This window comes from Sturnus vulgaris, chromosome 1, assembly GCF_052056855.1.
Source record: "Sturnus vulgaris isolate bStuVul1 chromosome 1, bStuVul1.hap1, whole genome shotgun sequence".
Taxonomy (NCBI): domain Eukaryota; kingdom Metazoa; phylum Chordata; class Aves; order Passeriformes; family Sturnidae; genus Sturnus; species Sturnus vulgaris.
Genome location: NC_142243.1, coordinates 40,333,411 through 40,356,641, shown reverse-complemented (window position 1 = coordinate 40,356,641; position 23,231 = coordinate 40,333,411). Strand labels below are relative to the sequence as shown.

At 38.8% G+C, this 23,231-nt stretch overlaps 1 protein-coding gene across 1 annotated transcript in view; it reads left to right on the top strand.

Moving 5' to 3' along the window:
- The window catches only part of NEK10 (NIMA related kinase 10), a 231,531-nt gene that overhangs the window by 160,952 nt on the left and 47,348 nt on the right, over positions 1-23,231 (top strand). The window contains 6 exon segments of the mRNA XM_088160584.1: positions 3,707-3,882; positions 4,583-4,720; positions 5,574-5,667; positions 7,173-7,255; positions 21,745-21,812; positions 21,931-22,048. The gene's annotated coding sequence lies outside the window, so the exon portion shown is untranslated.

The following is a 23,231-nucleotide window of genomic DNA, read 5'->3' as shown; positions in this document are numbered from 1 at the left end:
TTATAAGATTACAGAAGGCAGTATTTTTCAATAAAATAACCATGGCTAGAATGAAACCATATATATTTTTTTAAAGTCTTCAAGTCACAGAAAGCAATCAGAAAAAAAAACCCATGAAAGTGAAAAAATGGCCCCTCTTCTGAAGTGTGTTAGAGGAATACCTAAGCACAGTACATATCCCTGTATTCTGCTCAGAAAACTGGTGGAAAAATGATGGGATTTTTGGAGTATTGTTGTAGTATATTAGAATTACATGCAAATGGAAGTATGAAACACACAATCATTCTAGATTAGTTTATATGGTTTTGTTTCCCATTTCAGTCTCACATTCAATTACATTTGTTAATGAAGTAATCACCATTATGTCTCAGGGAAAATCAAAAGATGACACTAGTGCTCTGTCATGACTGTTTTTTTGTAAATTAGGTAGGTAGATAGTTAGTGTAACCCAGGGTGAAAACTTTGAGGTAGCTGTATGTCAGAGATGGATATCCATTGCTAATGATTTCTCTAAAATTAATTGCTGAAATACATGTATCCAAATAATTCCCTGGTGGCACCACCCTCAGCTAAAAACACCCATTTATGTAACAACAACTTTTTTATAGATGCAAAATTGTTCTAAATTTACTCCTACAGTAAGCAGCAATACTGCTTAGCATGAGGTTTGTCTGCAGGAGCTCTGTAAAATTTCCCATTAGCAACTGTCTACTCACTCCAGCAGAGCAGCTATTTGATGCTGAGGCTGCTATGACAGCTACTTGAACATATAAATAGAATCATGCTTCACAAATGTGACAGTATCACATGGCTGAATGCATGGAAGTGCTGAAGTGGGAAAAATTTCTCTTACCCCATAATTATGTGTGTGTTAGTATTACATTTAGTAATACTAGTGGTAGGCCTGGTTAGACCCAAGAATGAAGCACTTTTGACAAGCTTGGGTTTAAACTATAGCTGTGATAAAATTATTAAATTCAGGTTTGATGTAGATGGGTGCCAGCACTCTATCTGTGCACATAGCCAATGCATTTTGTCTTCAGCTTCGTGGCTGATCCATTCAGTCTCCCGGTGATCTCTGAGCAGATGTGGCAATGGACTGGCTTGAGACAATAAGGCAGTAGACTGGTCTTTGTGCCCTTTCATGGCACAGCAATGGACTAGCAACTGTCAAGGTGGAAATTTCAGACAACTGCCTGTTGAGCCTAGATCAGTTAGGCACTGTGCTTCAAAGTGTTGAAGTCCCTCCTGGGTGGAGGAATCCTGGCCAGTCCCAATGATACTGTTGGTTCCAGTGACAGGTGAGGCAACTGGCCAAATGCCACATGGATAAATTTAAATAGTCTGCAAAATGCAGGTGCAGAAATGTCTTTGGAAATGTTCTAGACATAACCAGTCAGCAATATTTAACTCCCTAAGTAGCCTTAGCAGGTTCAGGGTCAGCAGGAGGTTGGATTAGATAACCCTCATAGATCCCTTCCAACCTAAATCATTCTCTAGTTCTGTGGTTATAGGTAGGAAACTCTGTACATAGTAGGAATGCTAGAAAAAGTTCTGTGCATAGTTTTAAGATAATAAATAGAAATGGATCATTGATGTATTGTAGTCATCATGTAGGTCCACAGACGAGCTGGAGTGTAAGAAATCATCAGAATAAATTGTGGTATCCCATTTTGGTCCTGTAGAAGCTACTCTTGCAAGAATGCTTGTGATGGAGTCTCCTATCCAGACAGAAAATGACCATGCTGTTTGAGAGGTTTGACACATGACCAAAAATGTTTATGCAAAATATCTCAGTGAGTAGATGGGATGTTGTGGATTCTGAGTGAACCCATTCAAGGTTCTCATTGCATGATTAGAAATGAAAGAGTTGGGCAAGAACTGGTCAGTTCCAAGCGGTTTTCTTGAGGGTTATCTTCTTTCCCACCAATATGGCATGTTTAATGTAATCTTGGCAAAGAACAATACTGGTGTATTTTCTTTGAGATACTGGTGAAAAAAATGTTGTCAGTCAAAACAACATAACAAAAACCCCAACAAAAACTTAGCGGTAAATTGTGTGAATTTGTGACACTTGTATAGCAATAGAAATTATTAGAATAGAAACTTGTGTAGCAGCTCCTGTTTTCTTCCCTTCAAAGCAATTATTCAGATGACATAAATACAAGAATTGTTTTCCCTTTCTGTTTTACTTCTTGTCTTCTCCAGCCCAGACACCACAATAAGCTATGTCTCTATGCTCTGACGAAGACTGCAATTAGTATTTCTGTGTGCAAGAAGACACATCTCAAGAGACCAGCAGCAGAATTTATTTTCTATCATACACACAGATGCATATATGACAATTAAATATTTCAAGATGTTCCAAATATTTGCTCCTAAAAAAGACTGATGACACATTCCTGCAATATAGTATCATATTCTGTAGGTGCTGCAGAGAGATGATGCCAATCAAACTGGAGGCAAGAATATTTTTATGTCATTACTGCAAAGTCTATCTCATCCCAGAGATAATAGCAAGAACATTTTTACTTGAAATCCTAATAAATGTACCATTTTCTAGATAGGACTTGACTTCATGCCGTCTTGAAAAAGGGGTTGGCTTCGATTTTTTGAAATGCTATGCATGGCATAAACAGTGCAAAGTATCCTTTCCCGTTTGTAAGATAGTATTATTAACCCTTGGAAACTTTGATTTCTACTTAATCTCCTGCTTCATGCCTTCACTGATAGTGAAAATCATTATCAAATGCCATTTTGATGTGTTACCTCATGGAATAAATTACTGAAGGCAACTGAACAGCAACAAGCAGAATGAAGGCTCGTGTGCTTGCAGACCTGTATAACTTCACCGATGCCAGTAGTATTAAATTTATCTATGTTCAAGTTGAATTGAACCCAGATCTTTATTTAGCTTGCTAGCGGGCAATTTACATTCTCAGAGTCAGTTCCAATGCCAGCTGAAGTCAATGATAGCCTTCACTGACTTTAAGGGGTTTTAGATGAGGCTCCAGTTGGATGTGATGGCATAAAGGTAAAATATTAATGCTTTTTTTTTTTTTTTGTAAAAATGATGGGTGCAAGACAGTAGAGCAGATTACTATATGTAGCCAAACTAGACTTTTTCTGTGAAGCTGGAGCAGTCACACGTGATAGTCAGGAGAGATAGAGGGGGAATTGTTCCTTTCTACCAGGTTTTATGATTGTTTTTCCGTTTTTCATAGGATTTATTTTTTACCTGATTCTGAAACTTTAAAAGTCTAATTTTAATTGACTGAGATTTGCATTCACTAACAATATGACCCAGAGGTTTTTTTACCCTTCTGACAATAACTAGAACAGAGTATATTGACAAGACCTGCAACACTCCTTGTTAATTGCAAGCTGCTTCCCCTGATTTACAGTGCACAACAGGCAATTGGTTGTACCAGCTCTCCAGGGCCCTGAACTTCTTATTCTACCACTTAAAACCACCTGGAACACAACATCAGTGATTCACTGGCTTCCAGCCTGCAGGTTCCTGCCCTGATACACAACCCTCTGTGGCTGATGGTCTTAGTTATGGGTGTGACAATAGGACTCCTGCCTCTTCAGAAAACACTCATGGCATTAAAGAAAAAAATAATGTGCTGAATGTGATTCATCTGCAGCATTATTTCTTCCTCAATATTCATTTTGCTATGGCTTTTTTATTTCCTTTTTCCAGGTCATACTCAATGCACCAAATCTGTACTCATCAGGTCTGGACATACGGATTCATTCGTACGATTGTCCTAATCCAAGATCACATTCTCACTTATCAAGTACTTGATGAACAAAAGGAGATCATATAAATGCTCCATAATTCTACAGCGTCCTTTGGCAAATATTTCAACTTGTCAGGTACATGATGCACAATGAACCATTTCCTTTGTTGTTTGTTCTCAATCTGGCTCCCACCAGCTCCATTTGGAGATCTGCAGTTCTTGTGGTAGACAACGCTGCTCACAGTTGCTTTCTAATTACCATCATCATACCAATCATAATTTTTCTGGATAATTTTCCCCAAATCAGAAGTCATAGCCTGCTCAATTGCTTCTTTTATAGAAGGTGTTTTCCACTTCAGATTATCCTTCAAGCTTTTCTTGGCTCCTTTTCTAATTCTAATATAAATTTTCTAGCACAGGCAGATGTAAAATGCATATTTTTCAAATTGTAGGCAAGCCATGGAGCCATACAGCGTTACAGTAATATTGCCTATTGCACTCTCTATTTTTATTACAAATGCCTGCAATTTTAACTTTTATTTATCCCTGACTTCTACTGACACACTGATGTGTTCATGGAACAATCTCACTTCTGAATATTAGCACTGGGCTCAGAGCCCATCATTTAAGATGTGACATTAGAACTACTTTTGTCGAGGGCTCATCCCCTTATGTTTATCTATACTAAAAGCCATCAGCTGCTGTGATCTGCACAGGCACTCAGTCTTGTAAGTTGTGCCATTCTTCACAGAGAGGTAATTTATCAATATTTATCAATATTTATCCCTCTGGTTTCTGCCCATCATCACATTTGTTCACTCCTCTTACTTTTTAAGGTTATTAGAAATGCTCAAGAAGTTAAATGTGAGGGAATCTACTGAAGTTGCTTTAGAAGTTCAGATACACCACACCAGCCAGTAAACTCTATTCAACTCCTTCCTGACTTCTTCAAATAACTCCACTGAGCCTGCAAGGTAAGGCATAGCCTTAACGAAAAACACATGGACTCTTCCCTAATCGATCATACTTATCCAGGTGTCTGTTCTTTGTGATATTAGTATGCTATAAAAGCCAAGGACAAGCATCAGAAATGCACGCTTGAACTTCCATGGTTATCCCTGAAACTGCTTTTTGTTCAGTTAGAATCATATCTGATGTCTTCAGGTGTATGAGGCAGGTTTAAGAACATTATCCACCACTTTCAATAATCAAACTATTTAATTGGTGAGCTCTTTCAGAGCTACTGGCTGAGCATCATCCTGACAATTTGCTACTTTTGTCTGTTTTCTCAAGGACAAATCTAACCTCATCTATTTTACAGTCAATTCAGTATCACACAGATTTTGTAATTAGGTTTCTCACAAAAATAGAGTCCACGCAGGGGACTTGTTCCTTTTTTTCTGGTTTATGTTGATGTTAAAGTGCTGTTTAGCTTCTTGGCTATTGCTTCACAGAAGCTGAGCATTCTTTTCATATCCTGATCATTCACAGACCCGAAATACTCTCAGGTGAACCTGTTTCCCTAACATGCTTCAGGTTATACTATTGTACTTTTGCCAAGAACTAGGAGAGCAAAGTGATAGGACTTAGATTTCCATGAGAAGTAATGGATAATAAACAACATTAAAAAATATTCTGTGGTGTTTTGGCAATTCCTTGCTTGTCAAAAATGGAGTTACTCATAATCAAAGACCATTTGTACTTTCTGTCTCCTGCTCATTTTGGTTTTGTTCCTCTCTTTGTCCAGCTGGATATTAACATTGTGTTTACCACCTAGTTTTCCTGCCAAACTTAAGATGACTGTCTGTGTCTGTATGCCTTATCAAGCAGGTACTGTTCAGGGAGTAAAAAGAGAAGCATTAGATAATCTCACACTGGGGGAAATCTCGAGTCCAGATCCAGAGCCAGCTGCACAATTCAGGTATTTATCATTACCAATTGCCAAGACCAAATCATACCAGAGTGCATTTATGGAACAGCGATAGACCGCCAATGTGACACACTCTGCCAAAGACCATGAAAATGTTGACTACTTTCTTCTGTGATTTTTCATGAGTAGGATTCAAGTGTTTATTTACCAACTGAGAAAAACCTAATGTTCCTTTAAAATGCAAGTGACATTAGAAAAGCTCTGGGAGAAACTCGGCCTATTCCTATTTCACTAGGATTCTTTAAGTAGATTATCATAAAGTGATATTGGCAATTGCCAAGGCAATTGCACAGGGTACAACTCACTCCATCAGCTGAGCAGACGTAATTAGATTGAAAGCCTGGCTGCATTAGTCTAATCTAATACTATACAGAAATGTACAATCAGTTATACATCATATCATCTCAGCATGGTGTCAAATCAATAGTTGTTTTCAGCAGGAAAAATGTGCAGGTTCTGCTGGAGATATGACTAATGGGCATGCTATTTGGAGTGTTTGAAGTGCAGTTTGCACTGTAAGGAATGATGACAATTGGTTTCATCTGGAGTAATTACAGCTCAGTGGCCACCAGTTAGGCAATTACTCAAAGGAAATCCTCTTGAGGGAAGAGTATCTCAGCTTTGACAAGAAAACATAATCAATATAAATTCCTTATGTGTGGTAGAAAAACATATATTCTTCCAAAATATATAAAAATCAATGTAAATAGAAGAATGGATATTTCACCAAAACCCAAAGAATTTCATGTTTTCTGTGTGAAAACAATTCCAAAATCTCACAGTGTCAGGTTTGTTCTCCGTGATACCATGAACTTCTTGAAAAGATAATGAGAGAGGAAAGGCAGTTTTGACAAAGTGCTCGGTCATCTGTGTTCCTAATGCACCACGTCTGCACTGGGTAAGGTATGCATGGGATGGCTGTGATTTATGATATATACTTTATGAAGCACTGTGGGAATGTTGTCTCTTGAATGGTTCTGACCTCCAGGAAGGCCATTTTAAGCAGAAAAAATACACGATTTCAAGAATATGCTTAGACTGTGAATTCAGGGTATTCCCAGGGTGGCAATAGAGGTGTTTGGCATGTGATACTTCAGAGTGCAACTTCAGAAAGTGAGGTAGCAGGAGAAGGATGTTAATAATTAGAGATATGTTTGAGAAAGAATTCTCTATTATCAAAATCCTCTTGTTATGGAGTAAGGAGACAAGAAAAATGAAGAAATGAAATTCCTGAAAAAAAAGAGAGAAATGTAGTGCAAGGTGGTGTTCCCGAGACTTTCTCGGATTAAAAGGCCACCTCCCATTTTGGTCTTCTACAGTCAGAAGCCTTGATGCCAGTCCATCAAACCTCTGCAGAACTATACTAAGGAATTAATTGTTCAATAAAGCCCTGTTTGCATTGTAGGATTCAGCCTGAAGAAGTCAGGTCTTTTAACAAAATCTATTGACAAAGCTTACAAAGCAAAGACATTATTTTGCTTTTGGTTTTTTTTTAGTTTCCCCAAGTCTACCTTGAAGAAAAATCACAGATATGGCACTGCATGAATAACTTCTGCTGTTTCTTCTACTTGTAACCCAGGTGAGGATCAATTCACAAAAAGGAAAAAAGCTATCTTTTGTGAAGTGCTTTTAATAGCTGTGGAAAAATGAAATACTTGACACAAAGAGACATAAGGTATTTTATGGCAGAATTTTAGTATCCACTCTGTGCATAACAGAGTTGTGAAGCACAGACTTTTCAGACAGGTCTTGGAAGTTTCCAGATGTTATTATAGCAAGGCTTATTGCAAACTTTACCCCCTCCTCTTGGGATGGCAGAGGACTCTGACATGGGGGGGCTTCTGAACTACCGAGTCAAACCTGCCTATGATGAAGCTTCATTTCTCCCTAGGATGCTCTGAGGTATTATCTCCAGCCAAAAAATAATTTTACATTTGAGTAGAACTTTTTAAACTGCAGAATCCTCTATTTCTTTCTTTATTTTATATGAAGAGAATTTTAACCCTCTCAAAAAAAAAAAAAGTATTTTCAGTAGAGTTGAAATCTAACTTGAAGAATTATTGCTAAGATTAGCCTGTAATAAGATTCAAGCTCTCAGAAAATAAAGAGCATTTTATCACATATATTTATTATAACTAAATCATGCTTATTATATATAGAATGCAGTACCTCATATCTGTCTCAGTGTAGACCAGGCAGATTAAGCCTGACTTCCATAGCATTTTTTATTGGCTGAACTACATTCTTAATAGAGATCATAATTTTGGCACTGATGGCAGTAGTAATTTCTTCAGTAAATCACAATACACTCGCTAAGTGGAAAGAGCTTCTTTGCAATTTCCCAAATAAATGGAAAAATAATTTTGCAGGATCAGTAAAGGTAGCAATAATTGTTATAAGGCTTGTTTTAGTTATTGCAGAGAGCCTTGATTGTTCAACATAGCCAATCAGGAGTAAAACAGCATAAGAGTGGAATCCATAATAAACATAAGTGCAGCACAGTTTAAAAGAACAACTTTTTTATTGCTAAAAAACAGGAAAGAACAGAAAGTGACGAGGTGACTGCTTCAGAGGCAATGAAGTGCAGAACATCACATCACATCATCCTGATAAAGGTGTGAATAATTTTTTCCTAGGTCCGCTTAGAATTAGGCTGTAATTGGTAAGCACAAAGGGGTTTTTAAATTGTTTTCCTAATTAAAAAGGCCACTGATATCCCAATACACAGAGATCTTAAATGTTCCAATAGCTGTTCCCAGCTGTATGTGAAGGTGCACAGTCCCTTAAATGTTCTCTAGTTTGTTGCTTACCTTGATGGCAACATGGAATCAAAACAGGAATATTGGAAGATATAAAAAATATTTAGCCATAAAGCACTGCATATTAGCATAACATGAAAATTAATATTATTCTAAATAATATCTTAGTCCATATACAGCATAATACAAAAAGGGAAACTGTATATGGCTCATTATACAGCCTTGAATGTATACGATGAAAATTTAAATTATCTCTGGCATATTTGCCAAATGCAATTTTGGATTACATGACAGTTTTCATTTTGTCCTCTGTGAGTGCACAGAAATGTTGAGGAATTTCTCTACAAAGTGGTTATCTCCAAACCCCTGAAAATTAGGAGCCTGAAAATCTTGATCTTATATTAGAAGCTGTTTTCATATTTCATGCTTGGAAATCTGTCTTTTGAATAAACTAACATTCTATCTTCCCCCCAAAGTTGTTTATATCTCTGAAGTTTATATTTTGCAATCCAACCATAAATGTGGAACTAGGAACTAGGAAGAATATTTTTCTTTTGTCAACAAACTTGAACATCTTACAAAAAAAAAATGCTGAGTATCAATTCTTTTAAGGCAGCACTTCAAGTAAGTTAGTTACAGTTGCACACAAACAGATTGTAATGAACTGAATAAAATATAAATATCATTTTAAATCTTAAAATTGAATTTTATGACAATGGAATCATTTAGATGAGGGCATCAAATGTACATTGCAGAAAAATTAGATTGTAGGAAACAGTGTTTTTATAAATGTTCCTTATTAGGTTTTTGGGGGGGGGGGGTTGGTTGGTTTTTGTTTGTTTGGTTGGTTGGTTTGTTTTATTTTTGTTTGTTTTTTTGTTGTTTTTTGCTTGCTTGTTTGTTTGTTTGTTTGTTTTGTGGTGGGGGGGCGTTTTGAGTTTTTTGGTTTTTTTCAGGTGGTTGTCCCTGTGGCTAGGACTAACTTTGTAAATTTTTAAACCATCATTGAAATCTAAGAACTAGAAATTCGAGATGACAGCATAATATCCTTCAAAGAGCCCAGGCAACAATTTAGAGAGATTTCAAATGTAAAGTGCTGTTCAGGGTGACTTTGTGTTGTCTTTGTCTATACACTCTTGCTTCCAACATTATAATCAGGAATGAAACCATTTGTCTTGCTAGAATAAACCCATAGTGAATTTAAGGTGTTCTGATGTTAAAAGTGATTTACAGTAGAGCTGGTAAACCCGACCACTTTGTGTAGATAACCAGCTCTCTTCTAACTTAACTTTTTACCATTTTTAAAAGGCCACCAGCTCCCACAATCTCACTTTCAGTTCTCTGCCCTTCCAATTTACTTGATGTAGCTGTGGGTAGTGACCTGCCCTTAAGCAGGATCAATGTTATTAATCTGGTTTAAAAAAAATCTACAAGCATGTTCTCTGGGGGAGCATGATCTTGCCCTCCAGAGCTAGACCTGCCTGCAGGCACCTGGTAAGGCTGAGGGCTGATTGGAGAGACAAGATTCTGCATTGCCTGGTGTCCCTGGAGCTCCAGTGGTGGAGAAAACAGCTGGTATTCCCAGTACCCTCAGCTTTGCTCAGCCCATGCAGACTTCTACACCTTTGGCTTTGACAGGTAGATGGGATTGCCTCTGAAGCTGTCTCTGGCTGTTGGCTTTTACAGGGAAACCTAAAAGGGAATTGTTGGTAGTTTCATGTTTCCACCCAGTTGCTAGCTCTGAAATGCTGCTCTACCAGAAGGGCATAATTGTGCTTTAGGCAACATATTTTTTAGACTAAGCCATCACAGTGAGCCTATCACTCAGTGTAAGTACTGAAAATGCCCTGCAGCATTTAAACTTTTCTGGTAACTGCTGTTACCAGCAGTCCAGATTTCTCTTTGATAGTAGCTGAAATTATGAATACTTTTACATTATTTAATGTCAATCTCTGCTGGTTAATATTTGATTTAACTACTGGCACATTCTTCCAAGTAACAGCATACCATGACAGGTCAGTGAAACCATAAAAGCAGTCAAGAAGGATAGTTAACCAGGGAGTAATTAGCTGGTTTTATTTTGGTAACAAACATGTTTAATTGAATAAATAAAAGAGGACAGAAGTGATCTAACTTGTTTCTCTCCAAGGGACAGTATAGAGGCTGATACTGCATTTGGTGCTGGGCACTACAGAATGAATCTATAAGAAAAGTAACTCCTTGGTCACTAAAAACTCACATACTAGGGAGAAAATACTGTGAGTGAATCATCTATTTAATATAGCAAGCAAGGGTACAGAAAAGACCATGAAGCTAAAGAACAGCAAATTCAAACTAAAAACCAGGCATAGGTTGTTCTGGTGGGAGTGATTTAAACAAAATATCTGGTGAAGTGATACATTCTCCATCTTTCAATGACTTCCAGAACAGGCATGTTCTCTGAAGATGTGTCATTTTTTGGCAGGGACAAGTTACTCAGAGGGCAGTTTGAAGAGCAGTAGCTGATGAGCTAAAGATCCCCTCTGGCCTCAAACTCTCTAAACATAGTACTCTACCACAGATCTTACAGGCAAGGTACAAAATACAGAGATGCTACAGCTTTCTTTTGACAGCTACAGGAGAGAAGAGGAACAATAAGGGCCACAGTGCAAATGGAAGCCTGAGAGAAGTAAAACTCCTGTGCAGGGATGTCTACAACCAAAAAGGCTGTGGAATGTAAATAGATTATAGTCCCAGGGTGCAAAGACTATGTATAAGCTTCTCTGTGATGCTTTACACATGAGATCCCCCATTAGCTTAAGTGTACATTAATTCAGATGCAGTATGAATAAACCAGAGCAAATCCTCAAAGCTGCAACATGGAAACAGCTGGTGTAGTCTTTAATTACAATGAACCTCTTCCATATGGGTTGCTGGGGATCTGGGATGAAAATTAAAAACAATCCTGTATAATGTTGTATTGGTACTTGTGCACCTGCATTCCTGAAGGCACATGTGAGAGGTGCCTGTCTGCATATCCCCATTTTTCTGGCCAATTCCCTAATTTTCTAAGTGTGAGGCTCTGACAATCACACTACATCTTCATGTGGTGTGTAGGAAAAGGCTTGGTGCTCTACCACTAGGAACTAAACATGCATAATTTCAAGGTCGTGACTCATGACCTAACCACAGTGCAGGGTTGGTCGCATCACCTTCATGTAGAGGAAAATGCTGATTTCCAGCCTTGCCTCTGCACCCACATAGCTCCCCTGTCTGTTTTGGAAAGATGTGTGGGCAGTTTCTGGCATGTGCTGGATTTTTATGCTTCCACAGAGAGACAAAGATGGAACAGCAAAGAGGTGGAACTGTCTGATTTTCTCCTTGAAACAGGAAAATGTGGATGCCAGGTAGCTGCACCTCTAAACAGTTTTTTGCAAACATCTTTACAGTATATACGGGGGAAAGTGAGGGGGGAAGAGGACGCCTCAAGGGAACAATTCACAGATCACCCAAATCACCAAGGTTTTAATCCAGCAGTAATATTTGTTTCCAATTTCATTCCCAACCCCCCTCCCCCTTTTTTTCAATAGAGCATATGTAACATGCTATTTTGCTTGTACTGCTAAAGTCGTGTGTCCTTAATCCTTTTTTTTTGTCTTTCTAAACAGGAGTAAATGTGATCATTATCTTGCAAAGGCTCAAGTCTGTCATTTCCTTGGCACTGCCATTACACTGATGGTATCAGTTGAAGAGAACAAGCTACTCTGAGCTATTACAGATTCATTATTAGCATAGAATCCTATTGATTCTCCACATCTTTTTTCTAAGGCTGAGCTACATGGACAACCAATAATATAATCACTAAGCATCAAGTTTAAATAGGAAGTGCTATAGCTTGTTTTCAGTTGTCTCAAAATAGAATGAATAGCAGAAAATATTCACAAATATTCAGTATGTTTGCGTGCTAAATTTTTTTTTTTTGCTCCATGGTGGATAGGCATTTTCAGATTGGTGCTTTTCAAGTGGGAGATAGAGATACACGGTTGTTTTGGTTTTTTGTCTGCTAGACATTTAAGAAGCAAGACCTCTTCCTAAGATACTTTATTCTATTCTGTCCTTAAGATCCTTGATTACCTACAGGTAGCCCAGAAGGAGTTATTTAGGTATTAGTTAGGTATTTTCCTCCAGTTTTCATCTGTTTTCCTTTACTTTGGTGTCAAAGGTCTGCTCGGTGTTAAGTATATCTCTTCTTTTTGTTTAGCTTTATTATGATGAAATGTGGTTCAGTGGCTCAGTATGCTCTATTGCTTCTTGAATTAGGCAAGTTCTGAGTGGATTGTTCTTTGAATGTTGCCTGCAGATTCATGAGTACATCATTCCCTGGGATAATCTTCTACATAATCTTCTTCTTTCCCATCAAGGAGAGTGTAATTACAACAGAGAGTAGTGTGACAGATGTGGGTATTATAAACAGGCTATCAGTGCTTTCTGAATGACTCAGGCATTAGTTTGCCCTCCCACCGAACACCAATGGGATATTCTCTGTATCTCTGCATTGTAAATTAGAATCTTGGTATTGGTTCTCATTCATTCCAACACAGTATTTTAGCGAAGTACCAATAACTGTATGATCCCTCCTCCCTTCCTGTGTCTGCTCATTTGTTTCTGTCTCCCTTCCCCTGATTTAGCTGCAACTGGGAGCCTTTATTAATTTTCAAATGGAAATCTGTCTAGATTTGCTCTTACCATGTATGTCATCCAATCTTTCATTTACTGCCTCTTTATGCATTTCTGGGTGCTGTTTTATTTTTCTATTAATAGAGAACTGTCTTGAAGTTTTGTACCTTTTTCTTTGTGTGTTAATGTAGCTGTTCAAATCATACAGCTAGCTCATGGCTCACTTCTCCTCAGAGTCCACTTTTTTATTATTACAAATGTGTAGTGAAATTGGAGAAGCAATCTGCCTTGCAGTACGTTTTACACTTACATGAACATGCAGACTGAAGACATTTTATTCCTAGAGGTGCCACTTTCTTGTAATTCATTTCATGCTAAATAAAATGAAGAGCTTTTTACCCATTTCACCTCTGACTTGGAAACTGAAAAACACAAGAAAGCTCCAAAATGAAATAAAATCTCCATTGACATTTAAATGCCTAATTTTTAAGGGAAGAAAAGAGCAGTAAGTATAAATTTTTTTGGATCCAATTGCAAACAGAGCTAGAGGAACCCAATGTCCATGTACACTCTAAAGTTATTCTGACAAATCTAGTCCTGTTTTTTACCCTTGTCCCACTGAGTATACTCTGTAGTGCCACTATACTATGGAAAGTATTCATCAATTTCTTGCATATGAAGGCAACTCTTCTAATGCTTTGGAATTCTCTCTTATTTTATTTTATTTTCTCACTCAGAAATTCGAAGTCTGCTGTTTGGGCAAGTATCCTAGTACACTTGGTTGTTAAGCAAAGAAAATCTTGTTTTCTGTTGTTAGCCTGCAGTATGATAGAGACGTGTTCCTGCCAGCACCTGAACGCACAGTACCAGTGTCCGAGCTCTTAGTGAGACCTTGGAGATTGAAACTCACCTTCACAGGTAACCTATGATCCAGCCAAGGGAAAGACAAAATTTGAGTCTCTCTCCCCTACTCTGCTTTCAGTGTCTCCTGTCTCCAGGTTTGGACTCCCAGTTCTCAGCCACAGCCCCAGCACTCAAGAGGGTTTGACAGACAAACTTTTACCCCTGGCTGGAGAGCATTACCTCTCTAACAGAGCTGACAGTGCACAAGTGCCTAGTCCTTCAGATTAACTCCATCCCCTCTGCCCAGCAGTTTAACCTGGGACATCAGGTTGGCACTGAAGATACAGAGATGCAGAAGTGTGATACTGAAATGCAAAGTGTGTGCCATGCTGCTGATGTGATGTGATGAAAAACACAGGGGGACAGCCCTGGGCTGGAACACCTTCAGCTTCTACAGCCTGTGGGCCTGAGCCTGAGAGTCCTCCTATTCAGTACATAACTGGGCCATGGGAATGCCAAGGACAATCCAGCCTCTGACTCCTTAAAAACTGCAGAGCACAGCTTTCAGTCTCTGTATAATCTGGACCCTTGCAGAAGTGAATCTGAGAGTATAAATCAAACAGTGGCTTCTCTCTACCTTAAGCTGCAGACTGGCTGCAGCACTGCTTTGCAAGTATTGCCCGAGCCTAAAGCACAGACAGAAACTTAGTGGGAGCTTTTCCTGCATTTTTTGCAGGCATGTCTGTGTATGTTGGCAGAAAATGCAAAGGATCTGCCAAGTAAAGAATTCCCTAGTCCAATTCTTCCTGTAGCCCAATCCCACCCCTTCCAGGGTAATGGTCCTTGCAGGAAGCAATTTTGTAAAAGCTTTTTCACAATGTGGAGAAATAGGCCGTTTCACACAGCTCCTGGCAACCCAATCCAGTGCAACGGGATCCCTCAGGCCCTCCTGTATGAGTGAAGACATGGAAATGTGGGCTAAGTCTCTTTTTTGATTACTTTTTATTGCAAAAGTTTTTAATGGGAAATGTAGACATGGACTCCATTGCAAACTAAGTCATGATCGAAGCAGTCTTGCAATGCTGGTGTTAGTCTGATGCCATACGCTTCCCCATGATCAGGAACAGCCTCTGTCAGGCAAAAGAATACATCTTTCCCTGTAGGACAGGGGACATGGGACATGCCATTCTTTGAGGGAACAGAAATAAGGGGATACAGCTCCTGGTTCCAGTCAGATGCTACAAGAACTGAGCATATGTCTTGTTCCTAGCAGCAGCTTTGTGAGTGAATTGGTGAGTAAGATTTGTTTGCAGTTATATAGAAAATTTGTGAGCAACAGTCTTGACTGGAGAAGAAAGACCTGCATTTGTAAGATAATTTATTTGGGATAAATCACATGACTGATTCCAACGTCCTTCAGTGCAGGTGGTTACATGAGGTACCACCAAAACAAGAAACGGGAAGGAAGGACAACCTGAAAAGAAGGAGGCAAACAATTTTCTTTCTCAGTGGTTGCTGTTTCTGGGTTGGCTGCATAAGTGACTGTGAGCTGTGCAGTCTGTTAGAATGAAATTCATCTCAGATCCAAGCATTTTTTCCACATTTTGAGTTCATATTTACATTTGTTAAGGTTAATAGACCTGACAATTTCTTCATGTTCTCACCAGGGAGCAGTCACTGACAAACCGTGGGAGAGACTGGAACAATATCCTCCGCAGAAAGTAAAATCTGTGTCTCACAAGGCTGTTACATATTCTTCCCTAGTTACAGTCCTCAGTCCTCGGTGGTGAAAATCAATGCAGTGCCCCTGAACTTACCACAGCAATGCCACCTGTAGATCTAATAGCTTATCCTTATTACTTATCTTCCTCAGTGTTCCAGTAATTGCAGTGGGGCCTTAGCCACTTTTTAAATTTCTTCTAGAGTGTTTTGGTTTCTAACTCTTCTGTGTTTGTGCTACAAAGCCCCAACTTCAAGTGTTCTGTCTTACCTTTTACATGCTATCTGCAAAAAGCTATCTTTTAAAAGAACAGGTAAAAAGTAGACATCAGGCAAGAAGTGCCTTTAGCCACTTGTAATGTTGCATGTTTTAAAAAGAAAATAGTACAGGAAGCCAGGAAATTCCTTCAGGAGAGAACTGAATTGAATTTTTAAGGTTAGTATATAATCTGGGGAAGTATGAATCTGCATTGTTCCTACTGGCATCAAGGCTCTTAGGATATCTGAGGCAGGGACAATACTGAGTCTGAGACCCTCCCCTTTCAGCTTTCTTCCCCTTCCCAGATTCCACAGTGAACTACCCAGGCAGATTTTAAAATTCAAGAAGACAACTAAGACCTAAGCAGTTACCTCTTTTGAGCTGAGCTGAAGTGGCCATATGCCTGCTCCTAAACTAGAATAACTGTGAGCTAAAATGCATTAGCTAAATGCAGCAATTTAAGGTAAAATATTTTATTTGCATTTGAAGCAGTGTAAGTGGTATAGACAGGTCCTGTGACTAAGCTGACACGTAGTACCCTGCCACTGAGGAAACCAAATCCAGTGCATGAGTCCACATAGAAAGTGCTCTCTCTTCCCCTTATTCCAGGTTCAGTACAAGGAGGCAGGAACTGAAAATTGGTAAAAGCATTTGAAAATCCCTGCTTTGCAGATTTGGTTTTAGAAAGGCTCATCCCCAAAGCTCACCTGTTGTTTTATAAGACAGTTTCATTGCATTCCTTTGTGCTCTTGCCTTTAATGAAGTCTGGCTCAATCACTGCATTGCTCACTGGTGAAAGATCTCCCGCCACAATGCCTTAACTTTAGAAACTTCCATAATAAAAGTCTCCCAAAAATAGAGGATAGTTAGAATAGCATGACATGGTCAAATTCTTGCTCTTAGCAGCCTTGTGGGGAAAAGGATGAGTTGGCCTTGGTCAGCACCTGCTACTAGCTCCTGTGACAGGTTATACTGCTCTTTCTGTGGGAGTCCAAGCAACAAAAGCTGCACATGGCCAAGTGCTAATCATAGTTGTTTATTTGCAGATCATCCTTCCTTGCACCAAGCCTATCTAATTTCTCTGCCTCCAGCTCCACCCCACGTATCCTCTGGCATTTTGGAAGCCCAGGAACAGAAATGTTATGGCTTACCATCAACGCACCTTTGTAATCTGATGTCATATCTTGCTTGCCATGTGGTTTTGGTTTCATCAGGAAGTTCTAGTGCACATCCTCTCTGCAAAGTTTTCATTTAGTCCTTTGTCGGACAAATCTCATATGGTGACTAATGCAGGAAGAAAGATTGGGTAAAAGTCAAATCATGTCTCAAAGATTTGGCCCCAAGTGAAATAATGCTAAATATAAATGCAAATAGGAAAGGTAGACTAGGGGAGAGAAAAAGTTCTGGCTTGCATACAGCTTTTCTTCAGAGATAAATAAATTCAGAACATTTTTAGATACAGGCTGAATAGAGTATAATGCTGTATTTGTCCTCAGCTTTTATCACAACTGAGAAGAGTGAAAAATTGCCTCATCTGTAAGGGCTTGGAATATAATGAGCAAGAATGAGCTTCTCTGTCAGTCCTAATAGCTTTCCCTCTGAACAGATAGCTGCAGTGGGGGAGATGTCACTTCTTCCTGCAGTAACCAAATACCACTAGCAAAACACAGGTTTGCCACTGCAACTCAGCTGGCTAGTAAGAAATACAGACCCCTTCCATGGGATGCTCTGGAGCATCAGTTACAGGCACATATATATATATATACATATATATATATATATAAATACAGCTACAGATGCACATAAAGAAAGGCACATATACAAATGCATACAGAGAAAAAGGCTAAAAAATATGTATCCTACAAACTGTTGTGCTCCACCACTTTAAAAACATGGCATAAAGCTTTATTTCAACTGAACTTTGCATAGAGTAACACCAAATTTGCTTAAAATATCTCTCTATACTACATCTATACATACATCTAAAATACTAAACATATATGTAAAAACTATATAATCACATAAGGACCAGCACTTAAAAGGTTATTTTAAGTCCCTAAGACCCCAAGGTTTATTTAACATCTAAACTTAAAGAATAATAGTTCATGTTCTTACATACCACTAGATGGTGACTTGTGTAATGAGTTGTTGATTTTTATCCTACAGAACATTTCTTTTTTTTATTGGAATGGAACAGAATCACAACATTACTGTCTGCATTCTTAATAATTTACCCTAAAGTATATTTCCATAAACATCCTGCTTGTTATAGGAGGTCTAAGACAAAGCTATGGAAAGAAAAGGTGAACATGGTTGCTGCTAAACTCCATTTGGGATTTTTAATATCTTTGTACAATTCAAAACTTTTGTTTTGTTGATAGGAGCCGCAGGATGTCACGTACAAATGATTAGGCTACAATTCAGATGTCTCCTGAGACAAAAAAGCATCCAATTACAATTATGTAATGCCATGTGCATCAGCTTGTATAAACAGTAAGCTTTCACACATCAAGCAAAACTGCCTACCCCCATGTGTGTTGTGTTCCCACTCAGAGCAACCTCTCATTTTAGCTATCTGCTATTAAAAGGCTACTTCAGAATCATACTTGGCACCTTTCCCTACATGGCTGCAGCTACCACATCAAACAAAAGCGCTTTGTTTGGCAGCTGTAGTCTTGTTCTTCAGCTGGGCAGGGGATCAGAGTCTTATCAATAACACGCTGTACCAAAGACTCACTCACCGCTTTCGTTCAGTGACACTTGTTGCTATTAATACCCTTCATCTGGCACAAATGAGGACAGCTTTTAGCCTCAGATAAGTGGTGAAAGTTCAATGATATCTATGCTCTGAGTAAGGTAAAGCAATATTTCTCTCTCTCCCCTTAATGTATCATTGAGACTGTAAGTTATTTAGAGCTGAGTTTGTCTTTTTTGTATTGCATATTTTACAGAACTTCAAACCAGACAGAACAGACAGAAGCTGTCTCCAGTTGTTTCACCCAGGCTACCAACCTTTGTTAACAGCAATGCAAGTAATAACAATAACAATAACAACAACAATAATAATAATAATAATAATTAATTGCAATAAGACCCAATTTTTTGTAGTTTGGTTTTTATTTAACAGACTGTGATCTATACATTATGGTTTAAAAAAAAAAAACTGAAGAATGAGATTGTCTTGAAGACCTTGGATCCTGAAAGTCTGACTCCTGTAAGGAGACTTAAAAATCCACAAACATGATTTGTTTTTGTCCTATGCAATGGACCCCCTTTCTGTACATGATTAGTGAATGGTCTGTAATGGCTATTCCTGTAATTTGTAGCTGGAGTGAGAGTAGGTATACCCTTGCTTTACCTCTACTGTCCTGATGGATGACTGCACTACACAGGTTTTGTTCTCTCCACTAAATCAAGTTTTCTCATCAACCTGTGAACTAGCAGTTGTTTTCTGTGAGAATTCCATAAGCTAAAATTTTCTTGTGCAAAGGGAAAGCCAAACCAGATCTTGGCTAAAATCAAAATGTGCTTGAAGAACCAGAAAGGCACCTGAACATCCTTCTGGTCTTCACCCACCTCCACTATTGATTGATCTGTTATCAAGGCCTTGTGCATGGCTGGACTCCAAGCATTTCTGGTACAGTGTTTATTAATGGCCTGCCAAGATGAAACATTTCTGAAACAAGATTAGCATCAGTATTTACAAGCAGAGGGTTAGCTCTAGAAATAGCTCAATCAAAAGATGTCAGAGCAGGCAGCTATTCATGGGAAATTATTTGCAAGGGACACATTTCTCCCCTCCTCAGTTGTGCTTAATGTTTTCTTCCCACCATCAGATTCACTCTCCAGTTCAAAGCTTAAATGAGGAAAATACATAATTTCTTCCTAGAGCACAGCTCTGTTTATTTTCTGCTACCTCTCTGCTTGCAAAACTGTCTATTGATTTCTTAACGTGTGTATTTCTGTCCTAATGACTAATGACTAAACCTTAAGCTGTGCCAACCCCAGCAAAACAGGTTGTGTCTGTGCCACACTGAGGTGGACATAAGGGGAATTTTTTTTAAATTTAAATGAAATAATCTCTGATTGTGTCTTGCTAAGCTGAGACTGCTTTTATGTCCAGTTCTGTGGGGACAAAAGGGATAGGAGGAGTCCTGGGAGAGCAGAAGCTTTGGAGACACATGGAATTTATGCTGAGTCCATAAACTATTGGTCCAAGACTATTTATATCCCTTGGAATATCCTAAATATGAACATGTTTTTTAAATCTAGCTTTCTACCCTGATAGGGTGTGTATTTCAGAGATCCAACAGTATTTCGTTTTTCATTTTGAGAAAACAACAACCAATATTCTGGCTTTCAGAATGGATATACAGCCAAGCCTTGTGAATGCAATATATAGTTAATTTGCAGTGTCCTGCTGGGAGCTGGTGACACTGTAACCTGAAGCTTTAATGTGACCAAAACTGGCCTCAGGCAGGGTGCATTTCTTTTGAAGCAAATACACAAAAAGCAGTAGCAAAACCAAAACCAAAACCCAACCCAAAAGCAAGTAAAAATCTTGAATAAAGGGAAAGCAAAAATAAAATGGTGACTACTCCTTATCTGGTTTGAAACAAGAGCTTTTCCTAGACCCTAATCTATCTTCTACCTCTCTTTTCACTACAGCTTGTCAGATGAATTTTGAAATGCAAGTAAAAAATTGGTAGTTTAAAAAAATTGCTCTCATTAAACTATTTTAGAGGGTTATCATCTAGTCAAAAACATGTGCTAAATCTACCTTGCTTTTACTTGCTAAAGGGATCTTTGAAGAGTGATATGCTATAGCAAACTATACATGCACATGCCTTGTAACTGGTATCAGCTGAAGAGTTAATCCTTATAGAAAATGTGCATAACATTGACTAGAGCTCATGTGATTTTCTGTTTTCCAGTTGAATAAAGTATCTGGGAACAATGAATGTGATACATTGCTGCTACTAATGCTGTAGCCTGTCCCTTTGTTTAATTACTGCAATTAATCTTAATCTGTCTTTGTTTGGCAACAACTAGGTTAGGAAGAACCAGCTGAATGCTTTTCAAAGAGACTGCTGTTTTGATCACTAAGCTCACAGTCTTTTCTTTGATAGATGAAAATATTCAGCATTTTATTGCAATATGAGTATATGCTCTATGGTTCTCCAAAATACAATTGTGTATTATTAAGAGAATGGGGAAAATATTTGCTACAAAGGGATTTTTTTTGTGTATACAGTAGAAAAATGAAATTCAGTGTGTCGAGAACATTTTGCCCTGTTCTGTCTATAAAAATGACAGCTGTGTTTCACATTGTATGAACCACTCACATAAGCATTTAATTCACTCATTGTAAATTGAGCTACATAAAGATGATGTAATAATTAGGTCTGAAACAGATGGAAGTCCTACTTTAGATAATACACTCACTAAAATAGCATTTGCTGGCTTCCTTCAATTCTATACATTTTAGTCTGTAAAGCTCTACTTCTGATCAGATGACAGTTGCTGAAAATAGTAGAATAGGCAAGGTTTGCAGAAAATTTTCTGAGACAGAAGATCTTAACTTTTTCCAGTACTGCATTTTTTGGGCATTGCTGTATATACATAGAATACCGTGTACAATTTCTTGGTTGTGATTCTAGGAAAACACAGTGAAGGAATAGCAGTATCATGGAAACAAGCTTAGATTTTTCCACCTAGTGTCAGTGAGCATAGCTTTACCCTGTACAGGCTGAAGGACCATGATCTGCAATGGGCTTGGCTGGGCAAAGATCAGCCCCATGGGTCATCTTGTCTTTGCTTACCTTTGATTAGGTGAAGAACAAGACCATGCACACATAGGGAGGATGGAGCACACTGGCCAGATAGTCACACATGCAAAGGTAAGTTCTGTTTCAGATGGGCTTCCAGCACCCCTGTAAGAACAAAAGGTTTTTTTGCTCTGTTTCCAGTGTTCATTCTTGCAAGAGTCCAATTAAGCAAAGTTTCTGCTGTTTGCAGCTCCTTTGGACAGGAACAAGAGGTGATATCCCATCTGCCATAGCAGAACTTCACCTGGGAGAAAACTGGAACCTAATGCAGGATTGTGCAGAGCTGGCATTGCCTCATGAGTGACCAGGTAAACTCAGTTTCTGCAGGTTTCAGTGACAGCCTCGGAAAGAAAATACTGGGTTTTTGAAAGGCATCAGGCATTGTAAATGCTGCAAAATAAAATTGGTCATGGTGTATTTGCCATTTCTGTGTACTAAATTCTAGGGCTATAGGGACCTGCCAATGTTTGTGACAGCATTGTATGGTAGTGGACAGAGTCTCAGATCCCAGGATCTGGACAATCTTCTTTTCAGAGTGAATGTATGCCTGACCTCTGTTCCAAAATATTTTAAATAAGAAGGAACCACCTGGATTTTCTGACTTTCTACATGTCTACTTTTCTTCAGCATGGGAAAGACAAGGGCCTGTTACAGCACATCCAGAGGAGGGCCACAAAGATTATCAGGTGGCTGGAGCACCTCTCCTGTGAAGACAGGTTGAGAGAGTTGGAGTTGTTCAGCCTGGAGAAGTGAAAGCTCCAGGGAGACATGGTACCTTCCAGTACCTAAAGGGGGCCTGCAAGAAAGATGGGTGAAAAGCTTTTTAGCTGGGCCTGTTGTGATAGAACAGGAGGCAATGGATTTAAACTGAAGGAGGGTTCATTTAGATTAGCTGTAAGTAACAAATTTTTACAATGAGGGTGGTAAAACACTGGAACAGGTTGCCCAGACATGTGGTGAATGCCCCATCTGTGGAAAAATTCATGGTCAGGTTGGATGGGGCTCTGAGCAACCTGATTAGTTGAAGATGTCCCTGTTCACTGCAGAGGGTTTGTATGAGATGACCTTAAAAGTTCCTTCCAACCTAAACCTATGATTTTATCTCTGTCTTACCGATGGCCAGTTGTGCCTCACACAGTTCCACTTGCTGTGAAGTGACATTTTAACATTTACACATTGTGCTGCTTACAGCCACAATAACACCACTCAGTCAAGACTAGGGGGAAACTGAAAGGGTTGCATGGGTTTGTTAGGAAAATATATCAGTGTCTGTAAAATGAATGTGCTGAGGTTTTATGTTGATGCATGATTTGGTGTTGACTGGTTCAGGCAGGTAAGGCTGAAGAAATCCCTCTTTGGACCTATAATCCCAGTCCATTAACAAAGGGCTCTCTGCTCTAGGGAGTGCAGTCATGTTTCAGACCATTGTTCAGACTCAGTATGAATGAGAGCAGATTAAAGAAACAGTTAACATTAATACCCCTCAATTTA